Source organism: Talpa europaea, assembly GCF_964194135.1.
Source record: "Talpa europaea genome assembly, chromosome: 16".
In the NCBI taxonomy this organism is placed as follows: domain Eukaryota; kingdom Metazoa; phylum Chordata; class Mammalia; order Eulipotyphla; family Talpidae; genus Talpa; species Talpa europaea.
The window spans coordinates 41147570-41166892 of NC_140084.1; the positions used below are offsets into that span (position 1 = coordinate 41147570).

The 19323-nt window shown below is 52.0% G+C and overlaps 1 protein-coding gene across 9 annotated transcripts in view; it reads left to right on the forward strand.

Annotated features, from left to right (window-relative positions):
* The window catches only part of ACTN4 (actinin alpha 4), a gene marked incomplete at both ends in the record, with an annotated part of 65611 nt that overhangs the window by 3477 nt on the left and 42811 nt on the right, over positions 1-19323 (forward strand). The gene's annotated exons all lie outside the window — the stretch shown is intronic.

Sequence of the window (19323 nt, forward strand, 5' to 3'; positions counted from 1 at the left end):
GGCTCAAGCTGTATTAGGTGTGAGTTAATTATTTGAAAGTTCTGATGGTGTTTTGCTGTCCTCCAAGTGGGGTTCTTCCCCCCCCCTTCAGGCTCATGATGGAGGCCCCAAAGTTGCCATCTGTTATTTGGTTCCATTACTCTAATTGCTTGCCTTTTAGGATCTGACACTAGCAGTTTTAAAAATTGAATAATGTCCCTGTACACACACACACACACACACACAACTCCATTGTCTCTAGAAAAAAGGCTGTAAATATGTGAGGGGGTCAAGTATACTCTGCCCACTTGGGGTGGGGGGGAACCAGCACTCAGGTGTCCACCCCTACCCCGTGTGTGTGTTCTGGAGCATGGCGTTTCTGGCAGCTGCGGAGAAGAGTGAGGTATGCGAGGATGGCCTGAGTACAGGGCCCTGGTACACCCCTGAGTTTTAACTTGAGAGTTGAAATCTGATTGGAGCCAACTTGGTGCCATGGAGTGGCGCCTGCTGCTTCATTTAATCCTAGGCCATCAGGGCGTGGGCCAGGATCTCTGCCCTCTGCCTTTTGAAACGCCCTCCCTCCCAGTTCCGGCTTCCGAGACTAACAAGGAGGCTGCTTTGGCAGCACGGAGCTGACTCACTCTCCAGTTAGAACTGGTCCTAAATGGTTTCATTTAATGGCATCCATTGCCTGGCCTCCAGTGGGAGAAGTTTCATGAAAGCATTAGAGGAAAACAATCCAGGTCACGAGGGTGGCTTCTTAATATCCAGGTGCTGCTGGTGCTGTTCGCACCTGAGCGGACAGTCCGGGAGGTCAGGTAGAACATAGGCGCTCCCTCAGGGTCCCTCAGCCACATGACCGGGGAGCAGGGGCACGTCGGAGTCTAGCCTGCAACTTGTGGGGCAAAGGATTCTGCCACTTAGACAGACACTTGTGTCGTGGCTGACTTGGGCCTGACAGTGCCCCCCGCTTCTGAGTGAACTGAGTGGTGCCTGTTACCTGACGGTACCGTCTAGCAGATGAAGAGGATGGAGCCAGGGGGAAAAAAAAGAATTAATTTGCGAAGACTTAAGGAATTTCTGAGAATGTGGAGACAAACTTTAAGCTTTTGCCATATCGGTTTATAGTGTCTTATCATTGTACACGTCTTTTACCAGATCTGAGGGTGTTCGTCAAAAAAAAAAAAAAAAATCTGTGCTGCTTTTATTTTCTGTGGAGAGAGGGGGAGGGCAAAAATAATTAACCAACAGCTGTTTGCTCTAGTAGCACCTACTCATTCAAGTTTTGTGAATAGCTGAAATAATCAACGTGCTTGTCTCTTCCCTGACATCTAGTGTCTTAGGTCAGTGTTTCCCCCAGCTTTATCCCTGTTTCCTTCACTTGGTGGTGTCCAGCTTCTCATCAGTCACATCAGCTGCCTTTCCTCAGTTTCCCTCCTTGGCCTTTAAGTATGTGTTTACAAAATGACAAGGGGGCCTTCTTGGTGGCACAAAGGGTTAAGCACAGCACTGTGAAGCTATCCACAGCCTCTGCAGCACGAGTTCCATCCCCGGCCAGGGGGCTACCCATATGGCGCAGCAGACCTCTCCTGACTCGCCCGCTGCTTCCCTCAGCAGTGTATTTTTCGGTCAGTCTGCCTGTTCTGCCTCCCACTCTGTCTCTGGTGAATCCTCTCACCCCCACCCCACCTCTGGCCTGTACCCCAGTTCTTGTATGCATAAATAAATAAATAAATCTTTTAAAAACAAAATAACAAGGCACTCTTGTTACCTTATTGAGGTCCCTCTCTCCCTTCCTTTTTCATGGAAATAAGCTAGTGATAGCAAGTTGGTAATTCAATGGCAGCGGTAACTGAAGGCTGCCCTACTGGAAAAGGTAGGTGGAAGTTTCTACTGGAGTAGATACAAATCCTAGGGCCCCTGGAGGTTTGAAAGAAGTCTTTATATCTTGGGTAGTTTGAGAGCTCCTGTTAAGTCTACTTTAGGATGAGTTTAAACTTTGAAACATAAAAGCACAGTTAATTACAATGTTGGCAGTCCCAGGGCAGGATTTTGTTATAAAGTATCTAAAAGTGGCACAAGTAGCACTTTTCTTCAAGTAGGTTTATGAGTTACATTTTTAGTCAGTGTCCCTGGTTCCAAGAAGTGTTAAAGTTCAGTGAATCAGAGAAACACAATCATCTTCAGTTCCAGCCTCTGTTTTCACAGAGCATCTGTGTTACTGGGGGAACATTGATAGGCTGCCTGTCTGGGAGGGGAAGGGTCTTGTCTCCTCAGGAAGGTGAAGTCATTGCATACCTGCATTCATCTGGCAGAGTGTCCTTACAGCCGTGCTTGGGGGGCTTTATTCAACTAGCAGTCTTGCCAGCATTATAAAAATCCCTGAGACATTTGTCTTGGTGCTGTGCCTTTTATGGTTGTGTTGTTCTTTCGCATTCCCCTCTCTCCCTCATAAACAACAGATGCATTAACTTGGAATGTCCATGGAAAGTCTCTCAAAGCCGCTTGGCGTAACTTGGTTGCCATCCCTTTAGTCTGAGCTGCAGTTACTCTGCAAGAGCCAGTGGCCTTGTTCTCGGGTGTAATTGATGGCAGTGTTATGTGAAAGAGAGGGGACTGGAATTTGCTGTCTGCCACCTGTTTCTGTGCTGACTCCCGCCTTCCGGGGCCTCGCCCCATCTCCCTAGTGGTGACGGACCTCCCTGTGCTTCCAGAAGGGTCAGTGGTTTCCCAGCCAGAGTTGTCCATCTCTGCCTTCCCTCCTTTTTACTTCCTAAACTTCAGGCATTTGTGATTTTCCTGTACTTCTTGCTACTTACATAGACAACATAATTTCCTTTCAGTCCATTTGCCTTTTTCAATTTAAGTTTCAGAAGGAAAATTTGCCTAAGTATGGTAAATGGCAAGCGTCATCGTTTACCTGGCCGGATAGGGAGCAGGAAACCGCAAAAATAAAGGTGCTGAAAACAAAACAAGGTGTCAGGCACCAGCGAGGCGGTGCTCCTGCTGGGGGCACACTCTGGGCCTGAGGCCCGCACCTCAGGAGATTGGCAGGAGATTGAACAAGGAGATTGGCAGGTGTCGGTGAGGTGCTGAGGACTCAGACTACTAAACAGAGACTTTCTCTTTGAAGTCAGCAGAAGGCTTACAAGAGAATCAAAGGGAATGACCTTCTCACTGTGATTCAAGGTTTAGTGCAGGGTGTGAATGACCCTTAAAATCTCCCATGTGTGCCTTTCACCTGGGAAATATTTCCTTGAGTGGCAGGAAGAGTGAGTTCCTGGGAACACACCCCCCTGGCTGCTGCTGAGCGGGTCCCCCTACATCCCTTCCTGGGGTGGAACGTGCCCCTCACAACAGAAAGAGACTGGATTAGTCTCTGCTTCGGGTTTGTGTCGTTTAAGAAACGAGTGTAAGGAACTTAAAGGTAAGAGTTGTGGGTTTATGCTTGCCTGTCACGCAGCTTTTCCTTCTTAAGGCCCCAGTTTTCTTATACACAGACACTCAGCTGCGCCGCGCTGCTGTCTGGGTATCTGAATCTCGGATTCCGAAGGAAAGCAGTGCCCTCCTGCCTAGTGAAGAAAGTCTTCTTTAAATGTTTTTCTCCCAAATATCAGCGCAGAAGCGCTTCTTTGTCCTCCAGGGGAACGACCCACACGGGACAGAAGTAGTGGGGAGTGGCGGTTACTGCTCCTGAGAAGCCGGCGAAGTCATCTGGGGAACGTGGTGCCGGGTGTTGTTGAAAGGATGGGATGGGATGCTAGAACCCCAGCAGCACAATAGCATTTGTGTCTTCGGCTTTGGGCGGGAATAAAGAAGACATTGTGGTTTGTTTTATGTTTTTAAAAGTTTTCCCCCAAAGGTGTGGGGCTGAGTGATGTCTATCACTGGCTTTCTAGTGGGTTTTCCTTTCATCTTTTACTCCCCCCGCCCCCCCCCCCAGCTGCTGTTGAGAGGGGGTGGAAGCCACAGTCTAGGTGGATCGAGACGGTGCGGAAGGCAGGCAGCGTGCCGTCTTCCTCCTCTGCGTGCGAAGGGAACACCTTTGCTTTCTGAGTCCCCAGAGAGCCCGCGGTAGTGTTTCCATATGGTCCCTCCTAAGCAGTGCTGATGGACTCCAGCCCTAGGAATGTCTTAATTAGCAGCCGCCCATGACGGGGGCGCTGCAGAAAGTCAGATAGATGCATTTCTTTCCCTTTTTTTTTTTTTCTTTTTTTTAAATACATGCTTCATTTTGATGCCTGAAAAGGCCAGTTTGAGGTTAGGAGAGAAAGCCTGGAAGTGATTCAGCAACCAGCCTTGCGAGAGGCTGCCCTGGAGGGTGTCTCACTGGGCGGGGGTGTGCGTCTTCAGCTGGCATCACTGAGTGATGGACCTTCAGCAAGCGCCAAGGGCAGGGCTGGAAGCGGCTTCGGGCAGGGTGGTCAGCCGGGGTGCCTGCTGTGTAACAGCACCTGAGGGCGCCACCATCAGTCTAAATCTGGGTGTGAGTGACAGGCATTGCATTGATGTCACCATGGAAACGGAGGTGCTGGCTGTCTTGGGGAGCACCTCTGTCCCAGTGGCAGCACCAGGGGTGGAATACTGGGCTACTAGGAGAAATACGATGCTGCTGGCTGGTCGCACAGAAATACAGCCGCAGTGAGCATGGCTGCCATGCTGGGGGGCGGGGGAGGGCAGGGCAGGTGTGCGTCTGTGCTCTGGTGTGGCCCATTTTGTCCATGAGGGGTGTGTGTTGTGCCTGGTGAGAGGGGAAGAAGAAAGGAGAGCACACCAGGAAACCTCTGTTGGCTTTGTGACTGGGCCGTGTGTTTTTCTCTAGGCATTTAGAGTTGGAATGTCAGCTATGTGACTTCTTGATAGCGGGGCAAAATGTGCCTGCATCGTTTGCCTGCTTTCACAAACACTGGCAAAAAGAGCTCTAAAGTTTCCAGAAAATCCCAAGTTCGAGCATTTCATTCCATGATAATATTTTTTTTTTTAAATCCTTTCTACCCCAATTCTGACAGCAAGTAAATCTTTTTCTCCCTGTCACCCCACCCCTTCTTTCCTTTAAGGAAATGAGCATCTTTGCATTAAATTCTGTGCCTGATGAAAATAGTCAACGCTTTTATAAAGTGCTTCCGTGACTGGCGTGGCTTGCATTCGGAAGAGCCTGTGTTTTTGGTTGCGTGTGTGTGTTTTTTAATAGGCTTGTGTGATCTTCCAGTTTGGGCCTATGAAATAAACTCAGTCTCAGAATTCAAAATGTCTGGAAGCAGTCAGCTCGCCAGGCTGGTTCAAGGGCAGTCTGATGAATCAACCTTTCTTACAGGCTGTCTGCGCACCAGTCCTGGACGGTATCCAGACCGTAAACATCACCAGGATTGTGAGGCAGTGTTTTTTGAAATTTATTTAATCATTTGTGCTACGTTGCCAATTCTGGTAGGCTTTAACTTTCTGTAAAGCAGAAAGGTCAGTATCAAGATGTCTTTTCCAGAGACGTGGGGCCTGCGGGCAGCCACCCACCACCGTGTCCGCCTGGGGCAGGCTGAGTACCTAGGCCAGGTGTGTGCGGTGGGGGGCGCGGGAGCTTCTGGGCTCGTTTGGGAAACTGAATTTCCTTTTCTTTTGTAATTCTCATTAACTCACTGACTCAGGGACAACCCACGAAAGAGAGCCATTGAGAGGCGTGAATCATTTCAGGGATGATTGGTTAATGGGTCATACACCGCCCAAAGCTGCGCTCGGTCAGGGAGTGGTGCTCACTCGGTGCCTGCCCACTGCCAGAGCCTCGAGAACAAGTTCTGACCATAAAAATACAAGACTCCCAGCGCACTGAGACCTCTTAGTAGCTACCTTAGCATTGAGAAAGTTCTGGGCCTTTTTAATAAACAACCACAAAGCAGTCCTTGCCTAATACGGCCTGCTCCAGGTCCACAGGGTTAGGTTAGGAGACAACTTTCTTGCCTAAAAATAAATGCATGTTCCTATCGAACATTCCAAGCATAGTTTAAACATGAGATTTCTGAGTAACAGTTCAAACTCTGTGGGTTCAAATATGTCAGTGTGGACAGTTTGGAGGGTCTTGGGGATTGGCCAGTGGCCACCAAGGAAATAAGATGACCACACGCACAGTCTCTTCCATCTAATTTCTGTTTGTTCTAGATCTAGTTGCAGAGCAAGTATTTAAATAAAACAGGCGATTTTCAGATAGGATTATGCAGACTCATTTAAATACCAATCGCAGCACTGGCATATTCATTTGTGTTGTTCTGAAGAGTGCTTTACATGAGCTGACTCACGGAATCCCATGAGTGAGCAAGTGTAAGTGTTGTTACCTTTGCAGGACAGGTGCAGAGATGCATCTACGGAAGTTTAAGCCACTTGCCCTAGTGACAGTGCCAGGATCTGAATCCGAGAGGTTGCTTTCAAGCCTGTACTGGGATTTTGCACTGCCTCTGCGCTCGCCAGGGGGAAGGGCTTGGGGCGAGGCTGGAGAAGGGAGGACTGTGTGGTGATCCCTTGATCAAGAGGAAGAGCTCTGCAGACAAGACATTTTAGCTGTTCCCTAGGGAATGAGGAAGAGTCTGCCAGGAGCTCACTAGGGGCAGGCTGTTCCGAGCAGAAGGAGCAAAAATGTGTAGAGACCCGGAGGGTCAGAAAGGAGGCCAGTGTGGTTGGGACGGGGCGTGTAGATGGGACAGGCAGATCTAGCACGCTGTTGTTAGACATGGTGAGACCTCAAGTCTGCAGGTTTTTTAGTATTTTCAGGCTCCAGGAGGCCAGAATATTCCACTTCCAGAACTCTGGCCTTGCAGTTCTTTCCTCTCAGGCCCCTGGACAGGCCAAACCAGAACTGACTTCTAAAGTGGAAACTCCAGGACTGCAGAACATTAAACCAAACAAAAGCGTCAATTATCTCTGTGATCATTGCTGCAGCAGACACCTGTGTTTGATTAAAGCCTCTGTAACTTTTGAATCTGGAGTTTTACGGCACTGTGTACTTACGGCTTTGTAGTGTCTCTCTTAGTGAGCTTAACTTGTACCCCATGAACAAATTCCAGCTCCCTTCGGTCCCATCAAGAGGCCACTTGATTTACAAAGCATCTCTGGTAAAATGTTGTGTCTCCCTCTTGAAGTAGGAAGCCTGATTTTTTTTTTAAAACTGGCTCTCCTGCTAGGCCTACCCTTTCTCTGTAAATCTCTCTTCCATGTTCTCAGTGTTGCCCCCTCATTCCCTGCGGTCAGGTGGAGCTGTAGCTGAGGCAGTTCTCGTTCAGAAAGACAGATGCATGGACTGCTTTGCTCAGAGATGGTCATCCTTCCCTACCCCACCGGAAGCCAGTCCAGGAACACAGTCCATTTGGGCTATGGCTCCCCATTTGAAGGTGGACCTTGCCAAACTAGTTACGTGGCCTTTACTAGGGGAGGTAAGAACAGTGGCCAAGTTCCAGGCTATCAATAGATACTCCTGGGGGCCTCCCTGGTGGCGCAAGAGGTTCAGTCTCAGCACTATGAAGCAATCCGCAGCCACCGCAGCCTAGTTCGATCCCCTGCCAGGGAACTGACCCGCATGGCGCAGCAGACCTCTCCTGGCTTGCCCGCTGCTCCCCTCAGCAGTGTATTTCAGTCAGTCTGCCTGTTCTGTTCCCCGCTCTGTCTCCCGTGAATCCTCTCACCCCCTCTACACACACACCTCTGCCTTGTACCCCAGCTCGTGTATGCATAAATAAATAAATCTTCGGGGAAAAAAAGATACTCCCGATGTATACAGCAGTCAGCAAGAAGATAAGTCGCAGATCATGAAGTGTTTGTGTTAAGGCTGGACCTTACCAACGGTTTTCTCTGCCCTAACCCTGGGTAAGATTCCGCAGCAAAGATTCCTTCCCTGTCGACGGAATAGGAAGGCGTGCGTGATCATGGAGCTGTCCTGTCAGGGGTGGTCAGCCCGGCTGCTTCAGCTGGAAAGAAGGTGGCGAGGTTTCCACTCTGCTGGCAGCATACCCACACGAACATGTTCTGTTACATCTTTTAAGCCGCTGTATGGAAGGGGAGATAAATGTGTGTTTTTCCCCGTCTCCCCTTAAGTACAAAATTGAAACTTCCCCTCTGTAAATGGATTCGGAGGGGAACAGAGTGTATGACAAATGGAAAATGCGTCTGATTCTATTAAGTCCTAACCCATGTTTTGGGATGTAGCTGTAAGTTTCCATGGTGGGTGGCTTATTATGCATTTATGCTGCGCTGAACCTGCTCCAAGTTGTTCCTGCACATAGAAAAGGCTTTGGGGTGGGGGGGAAGCTGCTTCTCCCCATCACACTATAAAGACTTGGAAGGTCTTTTGAAAGACTTTCAGCAGTTGTCCCTCGGGGAGCAGAATTAAGGGCTGCTGACCAAAGCGGGTCTGCATTTTATAGCCATCCAGCCTCTTGTGTAACATGAGTTGGGGCTTCGAGGGCCCTGGAGTCCAGCACTCAGGTAGAAACATGACCGCCAGAGCCAGACAACAGCCCTGGCTGGGCCCCTCCACAGAGCAGAGCTCCGTGCTGAGCCTTCAGGGGCATGAGAGAAACCGGAGACCCACCGGCCTATGCTCTCCAAGAGCGCGGTGGAGTCGGGGCGAGAGCACAGCCGCACGAGGCTTCAGAAGGACACTAAGCGGCGCGCTGACGAGCCCCCAGCTCGCTAGCCGGGCCCCGGGAGAGAGGCAAGGGTGACTGAGGGCAGGCAGGGTCAGTCATGGAGACTTTCATAAAGGAGGTGAGTGTACGGGATGGGTGGGCCTTGCCACGGGTGGGCAGGTTTCTAGGGGCCGGTGTAGCAGGGGCCGCGTGTGAGATGGAACGGCGTTCCTTTGCTGCCTCTTCTGAGTCGTCCACCCAGTTCCTTCCCCTGAGGAGCATCGTCGGTGGGGGGCTCAGGTTTGAGGCACCAAGCTTGGTATCTCTTAGCCATGCCTTGGATGTAGCAAGGCCCCAGATTCTGAATCCACGTCTTCTGCGGGTTCTGGGGTAGTGGCTGTCTGCTCTGACTCTGTCTTTTGAGGCACTTGCTTTCCGCTTTCGGACGGTCTCTTCAGAATAAGCAGTTTTCAGAAAATGAGAAGCAGAAACTGTCTTCTGACAAGAGTCTCCCAGCCGTGTGCCCCTGGCCCCTCTGGGCTGTGATGCTGCCTGCTAGCCCAGGTGGCTACTCTGAACGGGGAGCCGATCTGTGCAGAGATCGCGGAAGTGAGTGGGGTTGACTCCAGCCGCCGGCCAGTTGGTGCTGGGTGGCAGGGCGCTGTGCCTGGAGCGAGTAGCCTGCGAGTGCACGCGGCCTGCCAAGCGGAGCCTCCAGGTACTGTCTTTCCTTAAATAAATGCCTGGGAGCTGGCTTGTGGAACGCAGAGTTCCCATCCCAGGAAATACTCCAATGTGTTACACATGCACACACTCACACACAAGCATGCACACACCTCTCATTCAGAATTCATGGCCAAATGTGTGACTCAAATACTGCAGTGCTCTTGACAGACTTTTCCAAAATTGACATACTTGAGTTGCACTCTGGCCCGGCCACCAGATAAGGTTGGGGTAGCTGGCCAAGGCCTCTCTGTGTGGTTTCAAGTTGGCTTTTCCCCCTCCAGATGATGCTCGAGAGCCAGGACTTTGCCCAGCTCATACTTATAAGCGAGTGACCAAGATCGTCCACTAGAACCTGACCTCCACCTTTTAGACTACCTGGGCGCGGTGGGTTTGCCGTGGAGGCCTGTGTGGGAGGGTGAGGTGGCAGGTGTCACCCAACGAGCCCGTCTCTGCAGCCTGGGCGGTAAGGCCTGTGTTGGGGAGGCAGCACTGCAGGAGGCAGATGCCTCTTTGTCACAGGCTCCAGACAGGGTCTGCCTGACAGTCCTTGTACTTCTTACCTCCCCCCCCCCCTTTGGAAAGGCAGAAGTGGGCATTCTTTGAGGAGAACTTGAGGCTTGCTACTTGTAATTTGGGGAATACATTGCTTTGCCCCCATTTGGGAGAGCGTTCTTGGGGGAGCATTTGGGGGAGTTGCAGAATATTCAGGATTAGAAAGTTTCTCACAAGAACCCAGGTGCTGGGAGGAGACGCCCTTCAGCCAGCAGGTTAGCCGATAGCACCCGACCTGCCTGCCCGGCGAGAGGCCACGGCTCAGGTGTCACGGACTCGGGCGGTGTCCCAGGCCCGGAAGTTACAGCGCGGAGTGGGTGTTGAGACCGCAGAAGCTTCTGTGGGAGGGTGCTTCTGACACTGTCTACACAGTCTCCATCCTCACTTCTGGTGGCCACACCAAGAGGTAGTGGAAGGTGTGGTCTGGGAAGAGGACCTGGGTCAGAGCATGGCCCACAGAGGGAGGCAGACCCAGGTTCCATGCCCAGCTCCTCCCCCTGCTGGCTGCCTGACCCTGGGCAAGACAGGTTACGCCTCAGTGTGCTTCTTTGGCAAGGGCCACCCTCCTCCTCCAGGAAGATTCTAGGATTTGATGAGATGGCATATGTGTGAGGTGCTCAGCACAGCTCCTGGCACACTGTCAGTGCTCAGCAAATGAAGTTTCTCAATATTGTTATTTCAGCGACTGGCCAGCCTCTTTAAGGAGGTTGAGAGGGTCTGCTGAAGTGTCAGCTCATCAGACCAGCCCTGCCTCGGTTTCCACACATAATGATGGAACCTCTTGTCCTCAGAAAAGTGCTTTCCCAAAAGCCCTTTTGGGAAGCCGAGACATACACCCCTTTCCTGAAGCTCTTCTCCAGGGAGCTGCGAACCCTAAACCTGAACCTTAAACCCAGGCAACAACTTCAAAGACACGTTCTCTGTCAAGTGGCAACACGCACTTGAACTGCAGGTGACATAACGTCGCCCTCTCCCCAGCCCCTGGGTCCATCTGGCCCTCGTTACCTGGGAGGTGGCTTCTGGTTCCCAGTTGTGAGGCCTGAATGGTTTTGTCTGAATGAGCCACAGGCTCTTTCATGAGTAACTCAGCTTATTATTAAGTGAGGGATCAGCCAAGAGCCTCATTTCCCAGGTGCCCTCCCTTTCCTTGTCCCCTCCCCCCACAACCCCCAAGCTAAGGCAAGAAAATCCTTATTCATTCAAGTGAGAAACAACCCACAGCCTCAGTAAGACCACCTTCTCTCAGCTGGTAGAACGCCATGCCGAAACAGGACGGGCTTCCCGCTGGTCACCCCCAGGATGTTGCTCGGCGTGCTGTCAGGCAGGGCCTGGAGGTGTGCAGGAGCTGCTGCCCTGGCACATGGACCTTCTGGAAGGCTTGGCGAGCCGCGCCCCTTCTAGGCCACCTTCCCACAGTGCTTCTCACGCCGGCCGCTCCATCTTCTTTTCCTCCTTCTTCCTGGCCCCCCTTTCTCGAGGTCACTTCCTGATGCCATTCCTCAACTTAGCCCCTATCCCCCCCAAAAGCAATCAAATCCACAACCTAATAAGGGAAAAGAATGAGGAGAATGTCGGCCTCCCAGCCTCTCCCCTCACAGGGTGCAGGCCTGCAGCAGATTTGGAAAACGTTACAAACGAGGGACAACTGACTTGGCTGGGGGTGGGGGTGGGGGTGGGCAGCCCTTTCCAGGAGCTGCCCATTGTTGGCAACAGGAAGGGCTCTGTGGAGGGCCGCGGGCTTGTGCCTTTCCAAATCAGGCCGTTGACACCCCTTTCAACACAGAAGAGTGTTGGAAAGCAACAGTCTGAGTCAGCTGTCCCTTAGGTTGGGGTTCGCGCACCCGGAGGAGATGAAGCAGAGGCCGCTCGGGGAAAGCCCCCCTCCGCCGACACTGGGACTCGGCAAATCCAAACACTTTCTGCCTCTGAGATGAGCGGTGTTCTTCCCCTCGACTGTGCCAGGGTTAAATTAGCCTGGGCGTTAATGAAAACTTGTCGACACTTAGATTGGGGCCCCCCAGAAACCTGTCACCCCTCCTACATCATTATCCCAGGCAGATCAACCCTCTCCAGCGCAGTTTCCATTCTCCACTCAGGAGGAGGAGGAATAAGCCCCTCTCTGCCGGGGAGCCCAGGGAAGGGGGTCTGACCGAGGCAGCCCTACTTTGTCGGGGAAGGTCAAGCTTAGTCATTAACCTGGCCGCTCCAGGGAGGAGTGAAGGAGAAGGAACCAGGTCTAAGGATATGCCAGATCTTTCAAATTGCAAATTATCAGCAGGCATGAGGTCATTCGTAAATATATCTAATTCTTTAGCTGTAATTAAGGTGCTCATTAAAAGTGCAGGGAAGTTTTGTTGTTTGTTGTTTTTTTTTTTAAAAGAAAAAAAAAAACACAAAAAGCCTTTGTTTCGACTTGACAGGATGGCTCAGAAAGGCGGAGGACTCAAGGCACAGGACTAGTTTCCTGCCTCAAGAGCCTTTGCAGGAAATTCACTGCAAACAATATTGGTGACCCTGCCAAAGAGGCAAACCTGGGGTGATGTCATTGTTCGAAGCTGTCACTGCCAGGCCTGGCCTTGGGGGGTGGGGGGTGGTGGGACTGAAGAATGAGTTTGTGAATGTGTGTGGGGGTCGCTGTCTCTCAAAGATGCAAGTAGACTGAGAAGCCTGGCGGGAGAGAAATCCCAAGTGGGGCGGTGGGGTGGGGGGAGTCTTTGAAATATTCTCAGCTAGGTTCAACTTCCCTTGTTTTTGCAAGTTAAAAGAATCCTCTCTTACTATTTTTGCTCCTCAAAATGCTGCTGCTTTTTTAGAGGCACCCTTTTCAGGCAGTTCCCTGTTTCGTGCTTTCTTGGGTAACTGGCTGTTCTGGACTGGGGTTTGTGGCCCACAAGGAGGGTGCTAAGTTAGGCACTAGGTCACTGCTTGCCGATCCTTTCCTGAAGACGAGACGCCATCATTATGTGTGGAAACCAAGACACAGGACAAGTTGAATGTATCTGTTTCTGCCGCAAAAACCATTTTGGAAAACTATCCAGTGCCAGTGAGTTGGCATCTATGAGTTGTTAATCTTTCCATGTGCCTCCGGGAACCGTCTGGAGCATCTCTGAAAAAAGGACAAGCTTTGCATCTTGTCATTTTCCTTCTGGCTAACAGAGAGGCATAAACACAGTCTTAAAATGAAAGCAACAAAAATAAACTCGAACCAGCCCTGCGTCAAGACATTAATGCGAAATATGCAAGCTGGCTTACTATTTATGCGGCAGGAGACAGCCCTAAGAAGATGCAGGCCTGCTTAAGGAGAGTTATGTCTTTTGAGGTGCCTGTTCCTTAGAATTCCAAATAAACCACGGGTGATTTACTCAGATGAGGTTATAATGCGGTGTCTTGTTTCATGCTCTGCACAGTCCAGTTTCTTGATGAAATGGTAGTGCAGGCTCAGGATACAGTTTGGAGCACCCTCCCCCAACACCCTCTCCTCCTTAAAAAACATCCTAACAGCTTCAGAAGGAAGTTCGAGGATTAAATAGGAGAGCCAGGCACGTTTCCTGTGGTTCACATCCTGTGATCTGTTAGTATTCTTTATTATTATTATTTTTTCCACTCAACTGACTTTTTTAAAAAAAGATTTTTTTATTTATGTAGACAAGAACTGGGGTACAGGCCAGAGGTGTTGGGGGTGAGAGGATTCACCAAAGACAGAGTGGGGAGCAGAACAGGCAGACTGACTGAAATACACTGCTGAGGGGAGCAGCGGGCGAGACAGGAGAGGTCTGCTGCGCCACGTGGGTAGCTCCCTGGCTGGGGGTCGAACTCGTGCTGCAGTGGCTGCGGATAGCTTCACAGTGCGGTGTCTTAACCCCTAAAGCCACCAGGGAGGCCCTCAACTGACTTTATTACCCAGACACGACGACAAGCGTAGAGATATGGTGAGAAAGAAAGGCAACCTGGCTCTTGTGCTCGTTAGCAGTTACCTTTGGGAGGAAAGACAGACAATGAATTAAATGATGGGAGTGAATTGAGTATTGGGGTGACATTTAGGTGTGAATGTGGGCGTTGGTTGCTGCCTTAAATAGGGCCCTTGCCATTGCGGTTCCTGGTGCAGGGGGGAAGCTCTGCGCCGCCCTGCGCGTGCCTTGGAGCTCAGGTGGTCAGTGCTCCCTTAGAAATCGACCTCCAGTAAGTCCTGAGCATTGGGTTCTTGGTTTTTTAAGTTCTCCAAAGCTGAAGAGTCACTTGGGACCCAGTGACCAACTCTCCTAGTTTGGAGCATGTTGCTGGAAAGGGGTGGCTGATGTAGGCAGGCAGGATGCCTTTTCCCAGAAACCAGAGTTTGCAGATTTCCACCCCCACCCCAATCAATGGTATTGCTAGAATTTCTACGTGGGAAAAGCTTAGGTGGCTCAGTCTGATCTTGAGTGGATGGGTAGAGGACTAGTAAAGTTGCGCGCCTGCTGTTTTTATTTTGGGGGGGGGGGTTGAGAGAGAGAGACAGAGAGACAGAGACAGGGAGGAGCTGGTGGAGAGTATGGTGGCAGCAACCACAGCCAATGCCTAGCAAGATGGCTGCCCTCTGATCGCTCAAGCTGCTGCTCGTTCTGGAGTTGCCCCTTGTACTTGGAACCATGATTTGGTGGTGTCTGCCAGGAAGCTGAGCCCTCTGTGGCCTCAGGAAATTGGTGAGGTTTACGACTTTTTTTTTTTTTTTTAAATTACTTTTTTTTTTTTTTTTTAAGATTTATTTATTTATTTATACAAGCACTGGGTTCAGTCAGAAGCGCGGGAGGGTGAGAGAATTCACCAGAGCCAGAGCGGGGAGCAGAGCAGGCAGAAGGACCGAAGTACACTGCCGAGGGGAGCAGCGGGCGGCAGGAGAGGTCTGCGCGCCATGTGGGACCCTCCTCCAGTGGCCGGGGAGCAGCCGGGAATCGAACCGGAGCTGCGGAGGCTGCGGGCAGCTTCGCAACCCATCGCTCAACCGCTGCGCCACCAGGGAGACCTTTTTTTTTTTTTTTTTTTAATAGAAGCATGCTTTATTTATTTGTTTGCTGGTTTGCTTGTTTGTTTTGTTTATACATGCACTGGGTACAGTCAGAAGCGCGGGAGGGTGAGAGAATTCACCAGAGCCAGAGCGGGGAGCAGAGCAGGCAGAAGGACCGAAGTACACTGCTGAGGGGAGCAGCGGGCGGCAGGAGAGGTCTGCGCGCCATGTGGGACCCTCCTCCGGTGGCCGGGGAGCAGCCGGGGATCGAACCAGCGCCGCAGAGGCCGCGGAGCAGCTTCGCAACCCAGCGCTCAACCGCTGCGCCACCGGGGAGGCCCAGGTTTACGACTTTTTGACAGGCTGGTTGACACCCTCACCGTCCTGGTTGTAGCCCTCGGATTTTGTTTCTTGGGGACACTTTAGAAGGAGGCTCTTGGAATGCTGCCTCACTTGCTCCACAGGCAGAAGCCTCATGAGGTGGCTTGAAGCAAGGATTGGGGGGAAGAGGGAGAGGCGATGACAGCCCTGCCAAAAATCTCTAGACTTGGTCTTCAACCTAGGGAAATTTCAGTGCTCTCTGATCTTTAACTATTCACTCTCACCACCCATTGGAAAGAGCTGGCAGCTGAAGGGGGTCGTGCCCATAGAGCAAGTCTATCTGGTGTCTCACATTTTCCAGACCACACCTTTCTCCTCCATTTGCCCCATCCCAGCCTCCCAGCCCCACCATTTGAGTAGGTGCCCGGAGATTGTCTCCTAGGTCTCCCAGGAAATGTGGTGCTTCCACTCAGGAGAGTTGTGGCCCTGTAACACTCTCCTGTGAGTTCTGGTCCTCTGTGGGCCTGTGGTGGGGTGGAGGTTGAAGGAGGCTGGAAACAGCCCAGGCAGCTTGGTCCCCTTTCAGAAATAGTGAGGACAGTGGCAACTGTGCAGGCTCTGTCTTGTCACTTCGTGTGGGTGGGCCTGTCACTGGGCCATGGCGAGCTGAATGGATGTGAGTGTGTTCCTGCTTTTCTTCTGGAGCTGAGGGCCCGCGGTCCTGGATTATCACACAGCAGGTGACAACAGCCGGTTGGTGACAGGGCCAGCAGCCGCTACTCAGCTTCGACTGATTGTGGCCAGGTGGGAGTGAGAGTCTGGAATTTCATTTTCCATGAATCTGGAAATCCAGAGTTTGAAGGGGCAGTTCATTCAACTTAAAACAATCAACAGCAACAAAAAACTGTGCAGGCCATACAAAATGGGACCTATTTGGCCCCAAGAGCCACCCATTTGTGACCTCTGACCTTGGACCTTTACATGGTCTGATCCAGTCTTTTGCCTCTTTTAGTTCCTTTTTTCCTCTTGCCTGGATTGCTGCTGCTTAATCCTCTTAACCCAGAAGGAGAAAATCGGTTGTTTTCTTTTGCTCCTCCTCCACGGCTCTGATAAAAGGTGGTTGATAGGAATGGCAGTGGAAGGGTGTTGCTTTATCCATGGTTTTTCATCTCTAGAATCTTCCCTTTTCCCTCCTACCTTAGATAATTGACCTCTCAAAATTCCCCTCACCTTATGTACACTGGTTTACCATCTAACACCCTGCGCCTTTGAAGAAAAGTAATGGGAAAGGTTTTGTTTGTTCTAGAAGGCCCCACGAAGCACTTTCATACACGGGCACACACGGTCACCTGGTGAGCAAAGCCTGGTTTGGCAGGTGTCGCAGAAATAGTCACTTAGCACCGGTCACTTCAATCTCACTTCTGGAAGAAGCTGGCAACGCAAGTTTCGTGAAAGAGACCGATTCTGAGCTCTGTGTAGGCGCAAAGGCTAGAACACAGCACAAGCTACTGAGGGGAGAGTTGATGGATTTCAGGATGAGCTCCGCTAGGTATGTAGTGCTCTTGTTGACGTTTGGGGAAGAAAAGTAAAAGACCAGGCCTCCCTGGTGGCGCAAGGGGTTACGCACCACACTATGAAGCAATCCACAGCCTCTGCAGCACGAGTTCGATCCCCAGCCGGCCAGGGACCAACCCGCATGGCGCAGCAGACCTCTCCTGACTCACCCGCTGCTCCCCTCAGTAGTGTATTTCAGTCTGCCTGTTCTGTTCCCCACTCTGTCTCTGGTGGATCCTGTCGCCCCCACATCTCTGGCCTGTACCCCAGCTCTTGTATGCATAAATAAATAAATCTTTAAAAAATTTTAAAAAAAGGTAACACCTTTGAAAAATTATTATTTCTTCTAAGCTCCACTGAGCCCCCTTAATTGGATTAATGCCCCCACAGGAAAGGGTTTGCATTTGGAACTGTCTGGGAACAGCCAGGAAACTCCCCATAAAGGCATCGCCCTCCACTTTAACTTTTTTGGGCTCTGTTGCCTCCACACTGGTTTGAGTATTTCCTGACTCGATTGTTTTCTCAAGCTGGCCTCGAGTCTTTAGATGTTATTTGTATGCCTAGAAATAGCTGGAGGAAAAATGGTTGTAATGCTTTGCATTGCTCACTGCCTCTCTGTGGATGGAAACTCTCTACAAGGGAAAGGCCTTTCCACCCAGAGCAGCTGGCAGAGGCGAGTGCAGCCGCCTGGCCCTGGCCGGCCCGTTGCATCCCCCCAGCAGAGCCGCACTGTCCCACGGTCATTAGGATGAGAACGTCTCTAGCTCTTCCCAGCTGCGCAGCCCAGGGTTCGTTGAGGGTCGAGACCAGAGCAGTAGGAGATCTTGTAAGGGGGCCCCGCTGCCAGCCCCATGGGCCGCGTAGGTGTGTGTGATACGAGGTTCTGCTCCTTGATCTGTGGGTTTGGGATAGAGGGGGAGGCGGGAGAGGTAGAGCCGTTGGTGGACACGGGAGAAGCCCGCTCGTCCTTGTCTTATCACTGGTGCTGGCTGGCCCGAGGGCCGTCCACTGCACAGTGCCCGCGAGCGCCTGTCCGGAGTGCACCCCTGGCACAGTCCTGGGCGGCCACGAGTGCCCCTGCCGCCCTCGTGCTGCCTGCAGCCAGGGTTGGGGCGCGGGACGGGAGAGGACAGCTCTGATACAAAACAGGGCCTCTTTGGTGCTACTAGCCCCACTGAGCAAAAATCCCCAGTCCTTAGTGTAATAAACTGTAGTTATTTTTGTGAAGAAGAGCAGAGCCTTTGAAGTGGGTGTGGTGGGGGGCTTGCCATAGACTGAGCAAGAGCCGTCGGGGGCCCTTTCTGAGAGGGTGTGGAGAAATGCGGCTCAGAGGGGTGAGCAGGAGCCAGCCAGGGAGAAGAGGGCCTGAGGCGCCTGGGGGGAAGACCCAGAAGAGACAGGTGCTGCAGCCCAGTGGGGAGGGCGGCGTGCGAAGGCCAGAGGGGTGACAGCAGCCACGGCAGGCTGCTTCTTTGCGAGGGCCTCAGAGCTTCCTGAGCGCAGCGAGAAAGCCTCGATCGCACAGACCCTTGCGTTGTGCTGGTCAGTCCTCTTGCAGGCAGTAGATGTCTGTCTGGGGGGGGGGGGGGAAAGCCCTGATAGAACCAGCGCTGCCCCCATGGGGCGCCCAGTTGAGTGGGGTGCCCCGGAAGCCTGTGCTTCTCCAGGCAGGAACACAGCCGCAGCCGCTCTTAGAGGACAAAACACTTTCCCCGCCTTCCCCTTTGGCCTGGCTGATGCTGATGAAGAAGCTGGGAGTCAGGGGAGCTCTGTGACTTCCCCAGGTCCCCCAGTCAGTGAACGCCAATAAGGTCCCTTCTCCCACGTCAGGGCCGGTTCTGTCCCTACTCTTCAGAGCCCAAAGTAGTCAATTCCAGGGCTCGCCATGACCTTGGGGCTCCAGCATCGGATGGCATCAGAGCACCTCCATCTCGGTCCTGGAGGTTGGGGTGTGGCAAGAAGACAGGGGTGATGACTTCCCTGCTTCAGGGACCTGGAGGTTTGCCAGTCTGGGCGCCAGTGACCCACACCTCAGCATCTTCGATTGGAAACGAACGTCTGGTGAGGGACAGGCTGGGGAGGCTGTCTCCATGGCGGCTGGAGTTGGAGGATGACTTGGCGCTCTGGACAGGCCTCCCGATTCTGTCTGCCTATATATGGCCTGATCTCAGCGAACAGGTGATGGCAGTAGGAGGTGTTTTCGCTTGCTGGTGGGAGGTGCCCAGCTACATTCCTTTGTCGACAAGCACAAACTAGATATTTTTGAAATTGAAGGTCTGAAACCAGCCAAAGAATTAATCCTGGTCTGAAAAGCATACGGTGAGAGTACAGCCAGCCTGGCTGGGGTGTTGCCTTCTCGAGTTTGTTGCTTTTTAATAAGCCTAGAAATCCCTCTCCAGAGGGAGGAGCTCTGTCATCTTCAGCCCCGATCTCTGTGACCGGGAGGGGAGGCCTCCGGCGCCCCAAGCTTCGCGTCCATGCTCTTTGGCTGATGTAGTGCTGGGCAGAGGTTTTAGCCCCTTCCAGGTGTTTCCTGATAAAAGGTCAGGTCCGACTTTTCATTGCCCAGACAAGAGGCCCTGCAGCAGAGAGTGGGGGCTCCTGAGG